Source organism: Fringilla coelebs, assembly GCF_963513975.1.
Source record: "Fringilla coelebs genome assembly, chromosome: 16".
NCBI lineage: Eukaryota > Metazoa > Chordata > Aves > Passeriformes > Fringillidae > Fringilla > Fringilla coelebs.
Genome location: NC_140042.1, coordinates 16,269,048 through 16,285,578, shown reverse-complemented (window position 1 = coordinate 16,285,578; position 16,531 = coordinate 16,269,048). Strand labels below are relative to the sequence as shown.

The 16,531-nt window shown below is 47.6% G+C and overlaps 1 pseudogene across 1 annotated transcript; it reads left to right on the top strand.

Annotated features, from left to right (window-relative positions):
- The first annotated feature begins 619 nt into the window (after window positions 1-619).
- Window positions 620-16,300, top strand: LOC311160123 (lysosomal dipeptide transporter MFSD1-like; annotated as a pseudogene). The gene is made up of 7 exons: window positions 620-761; window positions 1,510-1,645; window positions 2,115-2,274; window positions 12,865-12,973; window positions 13,818-13,918; window positions 15,415-15,526; window positions 16,145-16,300. The product of its transcript is annotated as a lysosomal dipeptide transporter MFSD1-like (transcript).
- The last annotated feature ends 231 nt before the right edge of the window (window positions 16,301-16,531 follow it).

Here is a 16,531-nt window from a genome sequence, read left to right as displayed (position 1 = left end):
CAGACACCTGTCTTTTCAAACTAAGACATGCTGTTAAAGAGGGAGTCGGGGATAGTTTTTTTTTGTTAGATTTCTCAGACGAAAATAAAGTGCAAACGGGACAATATTATATCTGAGAACCGTTTATTGGTAAAGGAGCATTCCTACCAAAGGGGATAGAGACGCGAGCAGAGATGCAAAAAGAGAGACGGAGAGAGAAACAGAAGACAGGGACAGTGTTACCGTAGGAAGCCCAGCGCTCTGTCAGCATGGCCAGTGCAGTTGAGTGTTGCAAGTCACAGCGGCTGCGTGGCTCTCGTGGCGGCTCGGCGCGGCTTTCAAAGGGCACCGTGCCTCCGGCGCCGGCTGCGAGCCGCAGCGAGCCTTGCGCAGCTCCTGTGAACGGCTGGGTGCGAGCCGGCTCCAGGCGGGCCGCACGGAGATGGTGTTGTGGGGATGCACGGGTTGGTGTTGTGGGGATGCACGGGTTGGTGTTGTGGGGATGCACGGGTTGGTGTTGTGGGGATGCACGGGTTGGTGCTGTGGGGATGCACGGGTTGGTGTTGTGGGGATGCACGGGTTGGTGTTGTGGGGATGCACGGGTTGGTGCTGTGGGGATGCACGGGTTGGTGTTGTGGGGATGCGGTCGCGGCAGGGCGGCGGCAGCGCCCAGGAAACACGGCGGGGGCGGCGGCGGTGCCCGCTCCGCTGGGGAGGCGGCGGAGCGAGAGGTCGTCGTGGCGATAAGCTGGTTCACGAAATGGTGAAGCAGGGCAAAGCAGGTGTGGACAGGGAAGCGGGACCACCAGGATGAAAAACCGAGGGAGGAGGGGCCAAACCGACCATTCAGGCAAGCCTCCGCTTACTCCCAGAAACTCAAGGAATGACGGCTCTCGTTGTGCTGCAGTTAGCGGCTTTTGTCCGATAAAGCCCCTCCCACAGCCCGATTTCCTGGGCGTGCTTCCCAGGCATCCGGGCGTTTGTCCCACCGGCAAGCGTGGGGGACGGGGATGTCGCTCACGTCCCGATCGTGGAAGCTTCCTCTGCCCTGACTGACTGCCGGGCAAAGCCTTCCCGGGGACGGGGCTGCCAGCACACCTACAGCCCTTACAGGAATCTTCCATATGTGTAACACATGTTGAGGCATAAATAAAAATCAGATTAGTCCCTCTCACTCGGTATCACAGAGGGAAATGTCTTAGGAGAGAGGCACAGAGGAGATCATGTTCTCTAGGTCGTAGCCTGCAGTGGAGCTCAAGGCAGAGTCAGAGGCTACAGAGTTCAGAGTTCTCTTGAGAGTACCCTGCCACGTACCTGCCTCTCTAACCTCCCACCACTGATCGTTATTTTGTTGATTGCCAACTCCTTTTATAAAGAGACCAGTCTTTACAAAATTGAAAGTGGAGAGTAAACTGATAAGGTTTATTGGTATGTTTTGAGGTTGTTCTTTAGCTTTTTGACACAGAATGCCTTTGTCCTGACTTAAGCTTGTCTGTAGAGGTTTGTGCATTTTTTTCTGTTTCTTCCTAGCTGGTGTTTTTGCTTCCTCTTTTCTCACTGTGCTGGGATCCCCCATCTTTGCTTTAGGCTTGCACTTCAAGGGCTTGCCATACCTCCTCCTAATGATGTTAATGGCTCTTCGGTTCTGGGAATGGGTCACTTAGTAGTAAGGAATTCACATTTACATATTTTCATATTTACATCTCATGAAAGGCTCATGATACATTTTTGCTTTCTAGACCCTTGTTCTACCAGTTGGCTTCACCTCCTCTTCCCCAGCGACTTGTGTTTTGGCAGACCACTGTCCTTGATTTAATGTGTGCTGAAATGTTTAAGTTTCCCCCTCTAACAAGTTTGTCCTTCTCTCAAGGGTGGGCACTGACATGTGATTTCTTTGCCTTTGAAATTATTTTTGCTTGTCTTATAGAACGGATTAAGTTCACCTCCCATGCCCCTGCATAATTTAGTACAAATGGACTGTGAGGCTAGCACATCCCTTCTCTGGCACATGCCTCCTCTTGGCATGCATATACCAGCTTCCAGCATGAGCTCTCCAGCTTGAGAGAGCTCTTGCTTCTGTGCCATGCTGTTGGTCAAGCCCGTCTGTTCAAGAGAGGATTTTTCTCTTCTGTAAGTTGTGCAGAATTGTTATCACAACTTTCTGGTTCAAGGGGAAGGAGCTGGCACTGGCATTTGGATTGACTCTGTCTTTCTCCTGTCTTGGGAGTATCCTCAATTTCTTCTTCACCCAGCAATTTGGGACAAAGTTTGGAATGCAGTGGACACTCTAGGGAAGTGAATTTCTTTAGCGTTTTCTAGACCCAGGCCAGCTTGTTTTGTCCAATGATTAAAAGAACTTGAAAGACATAGTGAGGTAAGCAGGAAGTAGTGCATGATTTTCCAGTTTTTCCTGTTGCTTTCTATGTGCAATGAGTGGTGTTTTCTGCACTGATGCCAGAAAACCCACTCTAACTCTCTAGTGTCAGCCTGACAGTTTTATTTTCTTGACATATTTTAACACCTGCAGACACAGATAGTCAGTGCTTAATATAGGAGTACTCCCATGGAATAGAAAACTTTGGAGTGAAAGAGACAGGAATGAAATGTGTTTGTTATTATTGTACTGTGGCCAGCAGAACCTGCTGATTCTGCAGCAGTGTCTGTACTGGTCCCAGGAGAAGATGTCTTGCACATGGCTGATTGAAACTGTTATATATATTAGAGTTAATTCATACTATATATATGTGTGTATATAAAATATTGTAAAATCCACCTCATGTCTTTGACCATCCTGGCTGGGAGCAGAGTATTATTTCTATTCAATTAGTTCCCGGACAACATTTAGATAATATCAAGTCCATTAGCTTAAGAATGAAACCTTCTCGGGCCATGAGTGTCGACTTCCCAGGAATGTCTGAGCCTTTCACAAGAACCTGCAGAAGGAAGTTGAGACAGCCATCCCGACACCTGGACTGGCTTTTGTATCCTGTATGGTCCCAGTTCTACATGTGAAAGAAGCTCAGACAGTCATCGGACACCTGGACTGGCTTTTGTATCCTGTATGGTCCCAGTTCTACATGTGAAGGGACACAAAAGGTTCTTCTGTCATTTCTGCCTCAGGCAGAATAAATGGGATATAAGCTGGCTGCATGAAGCAGTCGAGGTGAACAACCGGGGAGACGCTGGCACTCTGTCAGTCAGACCCAGGATCACCCAGCGCCAAATTCCGAAATTGACGCTGCCTTGGCTGTGGTGGGTTTTTCGAAATTCTATTTTGTTATTGATCTAATAAATCTTTGTTAATTTTTTTTATAAATTTGGCAGCCAATTTGAAAATTTATAACAATTTGCTGACAACCTGACGTGATCTGATACTGGGGTTCAGGAAACTCTTTTCCCATCTGGGGGGTACCCCACTGAATTCAGTGGCCTGAGCGGGGATTGGATTCTGAAACCAATCAGATCCACAAAAAGAGCCGCAACAGGAGCCGTGGATCGTAATTGTAGCTGCGTGCTGCAAACAGAGCCACAGCCAAGGGAGATAGGGGGCCTGATTCTCGGCTTGGAAAGATCTAGAGAAATTTCCGAGACCTGAGGTTTTTCATCCGTAAAAACTCACCGTGCACGAAGAGATCCACGCAAGAAAAAGAACCGTCAGTACTGTGTGGTTGGGTGGAGCGTGACTGGACGCGTGTGTGAGACGTGACATTGTCACGAGGCGACCGCGGTCCCCAAGACTGCAGTTCCACCATCCCATGAGGGATGTGCTCAGGCAAGGGGGAAGTGCAAGGCTTCCGTTTGAAACACATGAGACCCGGGGCTCGGGAAAGAGTCTAGGGGGAAAACCGGTCATGTTTGGGATCAGGAGGGGAGAAATGAGCCTGGAAAATTCCAGAAACTCATCCACCTTCTGAAACCGGAGAAAACAGGTAAGAAAACAGCTCAAAAGTCGGCAGAGCGGTTCGCTGTACGATTTGGTGAGGCTGGTGGCTTTTTGCAAGCCGGAAAATCCAACATCAGAGAGAAAAACAGGACTAGAGACGAACGTCCTGGCGAAACGAGAGAAGGTAAGAAAAATCATAACTCTCCTTGAGAAAATGGGGTTGGGAAAGAGCAGGCATCAGAAGAAAACTCAGGAGAAACCCTCTTGAGTCCCCGAAAAAAGTCTACCAGTAATCCCCAGAGATAGTTCCCTGGGGTGGATGCTGGAACACTGGGACGAGAACCCACGGAGAGTGGGAAAGTCCAAGGAGAAAATGATCCATTTTTGTATGGAAAAATGGGGAGGGAAGGAGATTGGACAATACATGGTCTGGCCGATATTCGGCATGTTCGAAACCTGGACTTGTGAGTCTTTGTTTGACCACGTGGCCGGCCGCAGCCCGCGGGATCCTGAGGAACTCAAGTACACTGACATGTGGAGGCACGTTTGATCGGGTCTATGCTCAGTGCGAGCTCGCCAGCGCGTGGCGAAAGCGGGGAGGGAATGGGAACCGTTGGAAAATCTCCCACCTCCTTACCTTGTGGCCCCGCAACAGCCCGACCCCTTGCAGGCACAAGCAGCGCCAGGGATGCCTCCCAAGGTGGGGGCTCCGCAAGCCCAGGCGAATGCACCACCACCACCACTGGAGCAGGCGGCGGCATCCGCTCTCCCACATGGCCACGCAGCTGCGGTGCGGCCGCCGTCACAGTTATCTCTGAAAATTGAGGAGAAAAAGGTAGACATCCCCAGGGATGCCTCTCCCCTGGCACATCGGACAAGGCGGAGAGCAAGGAGGTCTACCAAGGGGGAGAGTGGGGACGAGGGGGGAAAACCCGGTATCTATCCCTTACGGGAGGTACCGACAGCTCCAGGGGTGATTGGATATGTCCACACCCCGACTAATACCAGTGATGTAAGGGCGTTCAAAAAGGAAATTGGAAATTTAAGGGATGATCCTTTGGGGGTGGTGGAGAGGTTGGATGAATTTTTGGGAACCAGCATATACACCTATGAGGATGTCCAAGTGATCTTAAGATCACTGTTTAACAACGAGGAGAGGGACATGATCTGGTCAGCCGCAATCAGGGATTGGGAAAGGCGGAACCCGAATGGGGGAGCCGGGGAGGAGCGATGGCCAAATGAAAAGCCATCTTGGGAAGCCCATACAGAGGAGGGGAGGCAAAAGATGATAAATTTAAGAAATATGGTTATTCAAGGTATCAGGGAGGTGGTACCAAAAGGGCAAAACGTTCGTGGCAAAATTTTGGGAGGATATTCAAAGAAAGCTGGAAAAAATAGACGGATGGCAGGAGCAGGGATTGCAGGAACTGTTGCGGGAAGCCCAGAAAGTATACATGCGCCGGGATGAAGAAAAGCAGAAAATTCAAGCCAAGGTCCTTGTGGTGGCAGTAAGAGAGGCTCAGAAGCAGGAACGGGGAAAGGACACAGCGAAAAAGGTGCCAGCAAAGAAACCGGGTCCGTCTCAAGAGAAGGGCTCGGGCAAACAAAAGCAGGATTTTGAGTGTTTTTACTGCAAACAGAAGGGGCACATTACACAGAACTGTCCCAACAGAGCCAAAGACCAGGCAATGTTTCAGGAAGATTAGGGGTGTCAGGGGCTTTTCAGTCCAGGGTCCGGAACATCGAGGGAGCCCTTGATAAAACTAAAAGTGGGACCCTACAAAGAAGAACTATGGTTTATGGTAGATTCGGGGGCGGAATGGACTACGGTGCTACAGCTACTGAAGGGGTGCTCTCTGAGCGAGGACTCCATGGTGGTAACTGAGGCAAAGGGGGATCCTTTTGAGGTCCCAATCATAAAAAATGTAGAAATAAATACGGGAAACAGAAAACACAATGATAATATTTTGTTGGCAAAGGACTTCATCTTACTGGGGTGAGACATGATGGTTGCTCTGGGAGTGAGGTTAGCGGTGGAAAAATCTCGGCTCAAAATCAGACTTCACAGCCTCACTGTTCTAGATGAGGAAAAGATAGACCTGAGGGTGGTGGTATGTTCCGGGGGAAGCTGGAAGGCTGGACATAGAACCTGGGTGGAAATCGAAAGACCAGAAGACCCCATACAGGTCAAGCAATATCCCCTCTCCATGGAAGGGAGGAAGGGTTTGAAACCAGTGATCGATGAATTAATAAAGGCACACTGGAGCCGTGCATGTCAAGGCATAACACTCCAATTTTGGCAGTCAGAAAAACAGAAGGCAGCTTTAGGCTGGTGCAGGATTTACGGGCTGTGAATCAGAGGACTAAGACTTTGTTCCCCACGGTCTCAAACCCTTACACATTGCTGAACAATCTCTCTCCAGAGGACTCTTGGTACAGTGTAATTGACTTAAAGGAAGCTTTCTGGACCTGCCCTCTCACTGAGGACAGCCGTGATTATTTCACGTTTCAGTGGGAGGACCTGGAGACGAACAGGAAGCAGCAACTCAGGTGGACTTTGTTGCCTCAGGGCTTCGTGGACTCTCCAAACTTATTTGGACAGGCACTTGAACAGGTTTTAAGTCATTTTGTGCTGACCGGAGGGACAAAGCTTCTGCAGTATGTAGATGATTTGTTGGTCACCGGTCAGGGGGAGGGGGAGGTAAGGGTGAGCACAACTGAGCTTTTGAATTTCTTGGGAGAAAGGGGATTGAAGGTTTCAAAGACAAAGTTGCAGTTCAAAGAGCCGGAGGTCAGGTACTTGGGACAAACTAGACCCAGAAAGGGTGGCTGGGATTATTGCCCTGCCACCCCCACAGACAAAAAGGGAGGTCTGGCAGCTTTTGGGGGTTGTTGGGATACTACTGGCAGTGGATTGAAAGTTACAGCGAAAAGGTGACATTTCTCTACGAGAAACTCACCATAGATCGGATCAAATGGATGCAAAAAGATGAGGAAGAATTCAGGAGAGTCAAGGAGGCACTCATGGCAGCTCCAGTGCTGAGCCTCCCTGACGTGAGGAAACCTTTCCAGTTGTTTGTGGATGCTAGCAATCACACGGCACATGGGGTGTTGACGCAAGACTGGGCAGGGATCAGGAAACCTGTGGGGTACTTGTCTCAGCTTTTGGACCCAGTCAGCAGGGGTTGGCCCACGTGTTTGCAGGCGATTGTGGCTGTGGCTTTGCTAGTGGAAGAGGCAAAAAAGGTGACCTTCGGGGCACCTCTGGTAGTATTCGCACCGCACAACGTGCGGAGCATGCTACAGCAAAAAGCAGACAAATGGCTCACTGATGCAAGGTTGTTAAAATATGAAGCCATTTTGATTCACTCGCAGGACTTGGAATTGAGGACAACGACTGCGCAGAATCCTGCGCAGTTTCTGTTTGGAGAGGCTGCAGAGAAATTGGTTCATGACTGTGTGGAGATAGTCGAGTTGCAAACCAAGGATCAGGGAGGATTTGGAAAAAGAAGAACTGGACGAGGGGGAGAAGTGGTTTGTAGATGGGTCAAGCAGAGTAATTGAAGGGAAAAGAAAATCGGGATACGCACTCGTGGATGGGAAAACAGGAAAGATGATTGAGGCAGGTCCCCTGAACGCGAGCTGGTCCGCACAAGCATGCAAATTGTATGCAGTTTTGAGGGCATTGAAGGGACTGGAAGGGAAAAAGGGAACATTTTTTACAGATTCGAGGTATGCCTTTGGGGTGGTTCACATGTTTGGGAAAATTTGGGAAGAGAGGGGGCTGATCAACTCGAGGGGAAAGGAACTGATGCATGGGGAGTTGATCCGGCAAATTTTAGAAGCTTTAAGAGGGCCGGAGGAAATTGCAGTGGTCCATGTGAAGGGGCATCAGACAGGAACTCAGTTCCAGACCAGAGGGAACAATTTAGCAGATCAGGAGGCCAAAACCGCGGCGCTGATGGTGGTAAGTACCCTGGAGATTGAAAGGGAAGAAAGCCCTGACGACCCCCCCCAGCTCTCCCAAAAAGAATTTGAATGCTATGAAAAGATCGGAGGTGAATTAAAGGAAGGTAAGTGGAGGTTACCTGATGGGAGGGAATTAGTTTCCAGAGGTTTTACCACAAGGATTTTATGAAAATTGCACCAAAGAACGCACTGGGGGGGGCACAGGCCCTGGCAGAGCAATTTCTGAAATTTTTGGGTGCAAGGGAATTTATGAATTGGCAAGACAAGAGGTACAAAGGTATTTGATTTGTCAAAAGGTAAAGAAATAAAAGGCCAAAGGGACTGCCCTGGGTAGTCGCCCCATTGTGTACCGACCATTTGAAAGAATTCAAGTTGATTTCACGGAATTGCCAAAGATGGAAAGGTTCAAATTTGTACTGGTAATTGTGGACAAATTGACTCATTGGGTGGAAGCCTTCCCCAGCTCGTGGGCAACGGCCCAGACCGTGGCCAGAAAATTGTTAGAAGAAATTGTACCCCGATATGGGGTAGTGAATTGTATTGATTCAGATCAGGGAACACACTTTACATCAAAGGTTATTAAGCAAATGGCTGATGCACTGGGCATCCGATGGGAGTACCACACCCCGTGGCATCCCCAAAGTTCAGGACAAGTGGAAAGAATGAATCCAACTTTGAAGGCACAGTTATCTAAATTGATTTTGGAAACAAAGACGTCCTGGCTGAAGTGTCTGCCCTTGGCATTGCTTAATATCCGAACCATGCCTCATTCGGACACAGGGCTCTCACCATTTGAGATGCTCTATGGAATGCCATATAAACATGGAATGCCGGTGGGACACCCCAGGTTTGAGGATGGTCAGATTCAACCATATCTGGTTACAATCAACAGAAATTTACAGGAACTCTGAAAACAGGGAATATTGGCACAGAGTGCTCCTCTGGGGTTCGCTATTCACAAAATCCAACCAGGGAACAAGGTGATTGTGAAAGTGTGGAAAGAGGTGCCACTCTCTCCTCACTGGGAAAGTCCTTTTCTTGTGCTCCTGACAACAGACACGGCCATTCAGACAGCGGAGAAAGGCTGGACGCACGCGTCTAGAGTGAAAAAGGCCGAACTGCAGGAGGAAGCACCCAAGTCGAGGGTCACTTCTTCCCCCGGCGACTTGAAGATCAGACTCCAACGTCCTTGTACATGACCAACAACGAGCGGATAAGCTGTATACTGTCAGATTGTGTGTGCTATCCGTTTGTACACTTTAAGTGTGAATATTGTCAAGGGGTTTTTGTGGTTCATTGCAGAAGGGGGCAGAGGCCAAAGGGACTGTGTACCCAGTGTTTAGAGGAGGAGCTTGAATTGACTGACTGTATCCTGACCTTAGCCACCAATTTGGTTATCACTGAATTGGACACGCAGGAGTGGTTTCGCATTTTTCAAAACGGGGTGCATGGGAAGCTTAGATCTCAAGTAGAAATCTTGGACGTGGAGTGCTGGAAATCCATCAGGGTCCAGTGCAGTTCTGATGCAATCAGAGTATCACAGTGGGGCGCCTTTAAGAGGAGGTATGTGTCTAGGTCCGAGGGCGTTTTCCCCAAAGAGTACTCCTGCTGCCATGAAGACGGTCTTCCTCACGACTGGTGGCACCCCAGGGGGCGGAGGCAAAGGCAGAGGAGCATGCCTATTGGGAATCCTGATTGACCTGAGCCTAGTCATGTGCCAGACGCAGAGTCTGGGCACTGAGGTCCCAAAGAAAGGCGGAAGCGAGGGCTCTGCAGATGAGTGCAGAAAATGCACTCAGGTGGTCCCTGTATCAGGGGTGGGAGACACTTGGCATACCCAGCCCCAGAGGAATGCCTCAGGGGAACTGGCAGGTACTGCTAGAGGAATGGCACTCGGGTAAAATTATGTGAATTGGAGATCGGGACTTGGTGTATCAATCCCAAAGCTGGGCTAAGGAACGGACAGTCAAATGATCACAGGCACCAAAGGACTCCGATTTATCTACTGAACAGGCTGATTAGATTGCAAGCAGTGATGGAAATTGTTTCAAATCACACCTCCGAAGCCCTGAATTTACTAAGTCAGCAGCACACCCAGGTACGGGCCTTTGTGTACCAGAATCAAATATCTCTAGACTATTTGCTGGCCGAGGAAGGGGGAGTGTGTGGAAAATTCAATGAGTCAGAATGTTGTATCGAGATTGATGATTATGGGGAGACCATAAGAAGTTTGGTGGCTGAAATCAAAAAGGTGGTCCATGTCCCAGTCCAAAAATGGAATTCTATTCTACAGTCCTCATGGTGGGACAAATTATTTGATGGAGCATGGTGGAACAAAGTGATGTTTCTTGTGCTCTGTTCAGTAGCTGGAATCCTATTCCTCCCTTGTCTGATTCCATGCTTTATCAGACTGATCCACTCCATGGTCCGGGGAATGCAGATCGCAGTAGTTCCCATGGACTCGGACGGACCTTCCGGAGGCGACGCATCCAAAACCATGCGGTTGGGAGAAAGAAAGTATGCCAGCAATGCTGCAGAGGCATTGGCAAAGTTTGAGAAACAGACAACTAGGGAAACAAGTAATGTGATATATCAGGGCATCCCACAAGGAGAGTACTGGATAGTGTAAAAGAGTACTCTGTGAGGAACCCTCAACGGTGATGGGTAGAAGTAGAAAGTTAAAAATTTAACAAATTGTAGGCATGAATTAAATTGCTGAAATAAATGGGGAGGGATTGTTATATATATTAGAGTTAATTCATGCCTATATATATGTGTGTATATAAAATATTGTAAAATCCAACTCATGTCTTTGACCATCCTGGCTGGGAGCAGAGTATTATTTCTATTCAAGTAGTTCCCAGACTACGTTAGGATAATATCAAGTCCATTAGCTTAAGAATGAAACCTTCTCGGGCCATGAGTGTCGACTTCCCAGGAATGTCTGAGACTTCCCAGGAATGTCTGAGCCTTTCACAGGAACCTGCACCAGGACGAGATTGCATCTACCATCTACAGTTCAAGTGCCAGCACCACTCTTTACACGTGAAAGAAGGAAGTTGAGACAGTCATCCGGACACCTGGACTGGCTTTTGTATCCGTATGGTCCCAGTTCTACATGTGAAAGAAGCTCAGACAGTCATCGGACACCTGGACTGGCTTTTGTATCCTGTATGGTCCCAGTTCTACATGTGAAAGGACACAAAAGGTTCTTCTGTCATTTCTGCCTCAGGCAGAATAAACGGGATATAAGCTGGCTGCATGAAGCAGTCGGGGTGAACCACCGGGGAGACGCTGGCACTCTGTCAGTCAGACCCAGGATCACCCAGCGCCAAATTCCGAAATTGACGCTGCCTTGGCTATAGTGGGTTTTTCGAAATTCTATTTTGTTATTGATCTAATAAATCTTTGTTAATTTTTTTTATAAATTTGGTTGCCAATTTGATCATTTATAACAAAACCATGTTTAAATTACTGTGAGAAGAAGAACCTGAATTGCACATTTCTTAGTGTGAATCTGTTCTAGGGCTTGTGATTTGAGCTTCTCTCCTTTTTCTGATGCAGTGAGATGAGATCTGTCTCAAGTGGAAGGAAAGGGTTAAACAGCACATGAGTAGTCTACTGGAAGGGTGCTGTTAGGGAGACTTGCTTCAGTGATTATTGAAAAGAGTGATTATAGAAAACTGTTATTTACAAAACAAGGCAGTATAAGCCATCATCCACAGAAAAGACATGAATCTCTTGCAGAAGCTGAAACTGATTAGTGTCCTCTGATTCTAGCTTTCAGAGAGAAAGCTGTGGTAGGCATGGGGTGTCACATCCTGTCTGACATTTAGTTTTGTGCTCAGGCAGCATTTGCAAGCACAGCACAGTAGTTCTGTCAATACTTCTGGCTGTGAAGAGGTCAATTGTAGCGGACACTGAGATGGCTGAGCCCCCGTGGAGGATGTAAGCTTAGAGATAAGGAAATGCTGAGTCAGAATAGCTAAGCCTGGAGTCTTCACTTAGGTCCTCCAGCCTAGCTTATCTCTCTGTGACCCTATGGGCTATTTGCCCTAACCCTTACAATTGGTCAGTTCCCAATCCCCCCTAACCCTATATAAGCAGCCACCCTGGCCCATTCTGGTAGAAGAGTTCGGAACCCTTCGTGAACTCCCTGCAAATAAACCATGGTGGAATCTCCGAGGCTGCCTTCTTCTCTCTCTCCGTCTGCACTGTGGAAGCCACTGCAGCCAGCACCTTAGCAGGCTAAGAGCTGAAATTAGAAAAGAGCTGAAAATCACTAAGAGCTGATAGTCACTGAGCTTGCTAAGGTGCCAGGCTAAGACAGCTCTTCGGGTTCGGACACTTGGCCTGCTGAAGGCTGAGCTGCCCAGCCTGAGGAACCCTGGTCCTCACAGATCTCGCTATCCGGCTAGAAGCAGCCCAGTGGCATTACACCGTCAATATATCATATAAAGTGTGCATTCATCTCAGAAGCTGGTTTGGCTCTTTGGAAAACAAAATGTGTACAGAACTTCTGAGAAGGACATCTGCAGCAGATGACCACTGTAAAACTTGTTTTGGTGTAGACAGCGTAACCAGACTCACTGCTCTGGAGCTGCCTGTGCTCACAGACCAGACTGCCAGGATAACTGCAGCAGGTGACACCAATGAAGGGGTACAGCCTGGCTTCCTGTACAGCCATGATATGCTTCCCCTGCTCTGGGGAAGTTTTCCAATGCTTTTCATCTTGGGTTTATTGCACAATTCTGCTGCAGGTCAGGAGCATTCTAGCCACAGGCTAGCTGAGCTCTGCCTGAGAGACTCTGGTGGCTTTAGCCTCACTGGCCTCAGGCAGTCCTGCAGCCATGGGAGCTCAGTGGCCAGAGCTCAGGGATTGTGACAGGGTAGTGCAAGGTGAAGGCTCTTACTCTGTTTTAAGAGAATCCAGGCTTAGGAGTCATGGAGAAGCTTGCATTTTATATGCAGTTGGTTTTGTCATTCAGTGTTCTCCACTCCCAGGAATTTCCAACACCTCTTGTTTTTCCCAGGGAGCCTGCTCCGTTTGCTGGGGTTTGTTTCAGCCCTCACAGTCAGTGTACTTGATAGAGTGGGTAGCTGGGCTTGGATGGTGTTATACAGCAAGAATCAAAAAAAGTGGTAGATGTTTTTTTTCCCATCTCTCTCCTGGAAATCCCAGGTGCAGGAGCACTGCTACTGGAGTGTAGGGAAGGCTGCAGCAACAGGAGCCAGTCCTAGCCAGGAGAGGGCATTTGCACCCCTCGGTTCAACCCTACAGAGCATGCTGAGGACATGGCATCTGTGAGCCACCAGCCAAGAGTTCCCTGCCTAGAGCCTTCCAGAGAGCTCAGGGAGTACTCAGAATGGCAGTAGCTTTCTGGCAGATAGTTTCTGACTGTAGGTGGCTCAGAGGAGCATTCTCCTGGTAGGCTCCCTCTGAACTGCTTTTGGCTCACAGGATCCAGGATAGGATATAGATAATCTGGGCAGTACTGGTCTCTTGCCAGCCCTTATCTTCAATTCCTCCTTGCATTCTGTCTAGGAACAAGCATTACGAGCAACTTCGGTTTGCAATTTTTATGCACCTTGATCTATTAGATGGCTTCCTTGTCATGACAGTACTCTCAACTAGTTTCTGTAGTTTTGTTATGACTCCTGTTTATACTGTACCTTTCTGCTGTGTTTCACTTAAGGATGTGCAGTGGACTCTTAACAGAGCCTGCTCAAAACAGTCTCTTACAGCCAGAACCTTTATAAAAATAAGAAAGCTTTTTTGTTTTCTTTACTGGATAGTGTTACAGAAGGAATGTTTTAGAGTCAGTACATCTCAAGTTTTACTTAGAAGTATATGAGCTGCCTTTTACTTCCCTTAACATGCCGTTACTTCTTAAATCTCTTGTGCCCTTCAGTGGCTTGCAGAAGTGACAATGGTGTGAAGCTGGGCTATTTTCTTGGGGAGTGAGGGCAAATCTTGTCTTTGCAGCAGATTCAGGACATACAGCACCTTCCCCTTCCCTACCGGCTCCTGCTCCTCACCATCATGTTCTCCTAAAACTGCATCTTCCTCTTTGTGGCAGACACCAGGTCCTGTTCTATAGCTGTGGCCCACTGACTGACATGAGCCAACAGAGCCTTGCAGGCCTCCATTTTGGAGGGACTAGGAAATACAGGGGTAATAGGCTTGTTCCTTCCACTTGTGAAATGTGGAGAAACGTGCCTTTGACACCTAAAGGTCTGAGGGTTCTTTGACCTTTCTTTCCCTTCACAGATGAGAGAAGCTTCTGACAGACTGCAAAAATACCTTAAAGGAAAATGATTAATCCAATATTTAAAGCTTCAAACACTGCCAAAGGAGGACCAGAAGGATTTGGGAGAAGGGGAAGAAATATTTGATTTAAAAAACAGCCCACAGACATTTCACCTTGGAGGTAAGACCAGCAAAGTGGGTGTCTCCCGAGCTGGGTGGGGTGTCAGCATCACAGGCCTGGGGCAGGTCTGCCCTGCAGCTGCTGCACTCTGCTATGTCTGGAATATAACTGGGCTTGCTCAGCCTGGGTTTGTACAAGAGGAAGCCTTTGTATCTCGTAAAAGCTTCAGAATTCCTTTTTAATGCCTGCCTTTGCTTAAAAGAAAGCAGCAACCTGGCTATCTAAATTGAGACTCCTGCTTCTGTCCTGGGGCTCTGCCACAGACTTGTTTCGCTGCTTTGTTGCCCTTTGTGGATGATGCAGCAGCTTCTGTCACATTATGAGGATGAAGTTTGGTATTAGGTAAGGCCTGCAGTAAAAAAAATAAAATTATTTTGGTAGTATTTAATTAGTGATTTGAAAAAGGCCACTGTGAAATCAGGAGGGAAGAAATGTCATCAGCATGACAACTGATGGGAAGCAGCTATATAGATAGCCAAATCAAATTTAAGTAGGTACAAGATCTTTAAATTAACCTCTGTGAAAGCTGTTAAACTGAATGATTGTAAATTCTATAAAGAATTTGAGGAAGTTTGATGAAATTTCTGCATGTCCCTAACAAAACTGAAAGGCTGGTTTTGACAGTTTTTTGGTTTTTTTTCTGTAACCAGGTCTTCTTAAAGGAATTTCCTGCCCAATTCCTAGTATTTCTCAAGTGCAGATGTTCAATATAATTTTTCCTTGCTGCTAGATGTATTTTTAAACCATGGTCCTGCCCCTCAGCATTCATCCCCTTGAACTGGGCTTTTAGCCTCTAAAGAGAGGATGTCAAAACTTCACCCATGTAGCATAGACATGCAATGGCACACTGCTGCTGTGAGCTGTGCTGATACAGGAAACATTTGCTCCACTTCAACCTGCAGTTTCACTCTGCACTTGCAGAAGTGTCTTGAAAGTGTCTGAAAATACCAGCTCCTCTGTGGTGTGCATTAATTAAGAAGAAAGTAAACCATCAAAGGCTTGGCATTACAAACCAGACAGAATCAAGCTTGTTTACAAGTCTTCTCATTCAAACCCTGCCTGCCCATATGCTTGTGCTCAAACTTACTTTTTGTCAAAATAACCAGTTTAAGAATACTAATCTTATTTTCTTGGCTTCATTTTATTTTTGAGCAAGTTTATCCAGGATAAATATTCTGGTTAAAATCAGCAGGCAGCTGCTTACATTTTTGGGGCAGTATATGAAAGCTCCCTCATTCTCTCTCCAGCAGTTGGCATATTAATAGTGAGTACCCAAAACATGAAGCACTCACTATTAACCTGTTCCTGCTTTTTTGAAATGTCCACTACAGCCCCCTCAAAAAGAATTTCACCTGTTGTGGCTGAACAAGGAGTCCTTTATATCCTTGCAAACTGCAAGATGCACCTTAACCTGACTTAAATGACAAGAAGTAACATTTTTTTTTTACCTCTGTCCTGTAATTGTGCTATGGCAGCATCAACCCATGGTATATGGCTGTGTGTTTTCAGAAGTCTGAGACAGAAACAGAAAGGACTAGGATGAGCTTTGCAAGTAGATGGTAAAGGACAATCTTCATGCCATCAGGCCCTGTTTTGTCAAACAGCTTCCATTCCTTATTTCCATAATTATCATGGTATGATGTTTTCCCTTCCCCTTCGTTAACACCTGGTGTTCTGCTTGAGTACCAGACACCTAGTAACACTTCAGTCAGTTCAGAGGTATGCAAGAGGTAGAACAGCTGCTCTGCTACACTGCCAACAGCCAGGAAATGCCACGTCCCTGCCACTCCTGCCAGCCCACTTTGCACAGCCCTGTGTGCCACTAGGACCCTTGGGAAGCAGGGTCCCCGGGAAGAAGCTTTCCGTTCATTCCCTTCACCAGGACCATGTTGGATTGAGAGGTGTCCTTGCTGTTGTCTGTGCTGTGCTGACTCTACCAGTCTTTACTCTCCTGGCATTCACGTCCGTGTCCCTGCTGGTCTCTACCATCTGGCTGGGGATCATTTACTCCTTTGCTACTGCAAGTTCCCAACTGTAGCTGGGCGTATTGTGGCTACATTCCTACATCTGGATGGCATATTAATGCTGCCCTGGCTTCCTGCTGAGCAGGTTTCACAAACACAGTTTGAAGTCACTGGCTCTGCAAGCCTGACATTTTTGCTTAGTAAACAAATAACCCTAAAGAATCAACACGGAGCAGAAGACAGAGCACAGAGCAAACGGAGTTTGAACATCTCATGGATGGAGACTCTGCCATGTCTCTGACCCA